Below are 2500 nucleotides of genomic sequence, written 5' to 3' on the forward strand. Positions count from 1 at the left end.
AAGGGGAGCTTTATCCAATTACTATTTTACTATTTTAGTTTAGACTGTGTTTCTTGGCTTGGATTAAATGTTCGTAGCTGTCTGTCCAAAAGGGGCTCAAACAGACTGGTAAGAAAGCCAGCTACCTTGCTGCCAAATATGTGTAATGAAATCATCTGACTTGTCTTTGCCTTCTCCTAATGAAACTTGCACCCTTTGGTTGTGATTTCATTTCAGGGGTCCCCCCCAACAGGCGCTGCCCAAGGTTCCTCAGTACTGTGCTGGGTAGCTGTACTCTGCTGGGTTACTCAGTACTGTGCTGGGTTACTCAGTACTGTGCTGGGTAGCTGTACTCTGCTGGGTTACTCAGTACTGTGCTGGGTAGCTGTACTCTGCTGGGTTACTCAGTACTGTGCTGGGTTACTCAGTACTGTGCTGGGTAGCTGTACTGTGCTGGGTAGCTGTACTGTGCTGGGTTACTCAGTACTGTGTTGGGTAGCTGTACTGTGCTGGGTTATTCAGTACTGTGCTGGGTAGCCGTACAGTCGGGTTACTCAGTACTGTGCTGGGTAGCTGTACTGTGCTGGGTTATTCAGTACTGTGCTGGGTAGCTGTACAGTCGGGTTACTCAGTGCTGTGCTGTGTAGCTGTACAGTGTGCTGGGTCGGTTTCTCGGCAGGGCGCTGGTTTGCCCGATGGTGTCCCGGGTTACTTGGATGCCAAACCCTTTCTCTGCCCTAATGACCTTACTGGTGCTATGTGTGTACCTGCTGTGTGTGCGGTGCAGTGTGGTGCAGTGTGTGCAGTGCCATGTGTGCTGTGTGTGATGTGTATGCAGTGTGTGCAGTGCGTGCTGTGTGTGCAGTGCCATGTGTGCTGTGTGTGCAGTGCGGTGTGTGCTGTGTGTGCAGTGCGTGCTGTGTGTGCAGTGCCATGTGTGCTGTGTGTGCAGTGCCATGTGTGCTGTGTGTGCAGTGCCGTGTGTGCTGTGTGTGCAGTGGGTGCTGTGTGTGCAGTGTGAGCAGTGCGGTGTGTGCTGTGTGTGCAGTGCGTGCTGTTTATGCAGTGTGTGCAGTGCGTGCTGTGTGTGCAGTGTGTGCTGTGTCTTAAGTGAGCAGTGTGCGCTGTGTGTGCAGTGCGGTGCAGTGCAGTGTGTGCAGTGCCATGTGTGCTGTGTGTGCAGTGTGTGCTGTGTGTGCAGTGTGTGCTGTGTGTGCAGTGCGGTGTGTGCTGTGTGTGCAGTGCGTGCTGTGTGTGCAGTGTGTGCAGTGTGAGCAGTGCGGTGTGTGCAGTGTGAGCAGTGCGGTGTGTGCAGTGTGAGCAGTGCGGTGTGCGCTGTGTGTGCAGTGTGAGCAGTGCGGTGTGTGCAGTGTGAGCAGTGCGGTGTGTGCTGTGTGAGCAGTGCGGTGTGTGCAGTGTGAGCAGTGCGGTGTGTGCAGTGTGAGCAGTGCGGTGTGCGCTGTGTGTGCAGTGTGAGCAGTGCGGTGTGTGCTGTGTGAGCAGTGCGGTGTGTGCTGTGTGTGCTGTGTGTGCAGTGCGTGCTGTGTGTGCAGTGTGTGCAGTGCGGTGCACGTGAATGCTGGGCAGTGCTCAGTGTGTCACATAGTGCAGGTCAGATGGACCACAGAGCCATAGCCTCACCCTGTTTTACTCTGCTGTTGCTATCTGTAATGGCGCTCATGTTCACTGTTTCAGAATGGCACTCCAGTGCTATCTGTATAGGCTAGCGCCCTACGCTAGCTGGAAGCTCAGAAATGCTTGTTGGTTGAAGGCTTGCTTTGCTGCAGGTGCTTGGGTGACCAGAGGGGACATCTCTCACCACCAACGGCGCTTCAGTCTCTATGGCAACAGGTCTCAGGTAGGCCTGTCACACCATCAAGGCTCCGTGCTGGTTCTGGTTCTGGCTCCGTGCTGGTTCTGGTTCTGGTTCTGGCTCAGTGCTGGTTCTGGTTCTGGCTCCGTGCTGGTTCTGGTTCTGGCTCATGCTGGTTCTGGCTCCGTGCTGGTTCTGGTTCTGGCTCCGTGCTGGTTCTGGTTCTGGCTCGTGCTGGTTCTGGCTCCGTGCTGGTTCTGGTTCTGGTTCCCGAACCTAATTTTGAACCCGCCGGCGCGTTCAGACCGGAACCTGAAAAGTTGGTTCTTAGCTGGAACCAAGAAGTAGTTGGTTTTTCCTTGCGAACCGTGACGTCATCAGTGGACGCGTCATACTCCGCCTGCCTAGTGCAGTGAGCAACGCCCTCCGCTGATGATGGAGGGCGGCAGAACTTTGGTTCTGTTTAAACTGGTATGAATGTGGTCTGGTTCGCCAGAAAGCACCTAGGTTCTGAGACTCCAGAACGGAACCAGAGCCAGAACCGTGTCTGTCTGAAAGCGGTTGGGGTGATGGGTCTGAGGGGCTGTGGTACCATTATTCTGTAAAGCTGTGAAACCCTTGTGTGGTGTTTGAGTTTCTGTTATTCACCCAATGTCAGTCTTGCATTTTTAAAACCATACAGCAATTTATGTAAAAATACTTAACAGA

General features: G+C 53.6%; 1 protein-coding gene across 2 annotated transcripts in view; it reads left to right on the top strand.

Annotated features, from left to right (window-relative positions):
• The window catches only part of LOC133128634 (DET1- and DDB1-associated protein 1-like), an 8174-nt gene that overhangs the window by 5499 nt on the left and 175 nt on the right, over positions 1–2500 (top strand). For both annotated transcript variants that reach the window (XM_061242316.1, XM_061242317.1), the window contains exon 5: positions 1–2500. This exon is cut by the window's left edge and continues 355 nt beyond it; it is cut by the window's right edge and continues 175 nt beyond it. The gene's annotated coding sequence lies outside the window, so the exon portion shown is untranslated.

This window comes from Conger conger, chromosome 5 (genome assembly GCF_963514075.1).
Source record: "Conger conger chromosome 5, fConCon1.1, whole genome shotgun sequence".
NCBI lineage: Eukaryota > Metazoa > Chordata > Actinopteri > Anguilliformes > Congridae > Conger > Conger conger.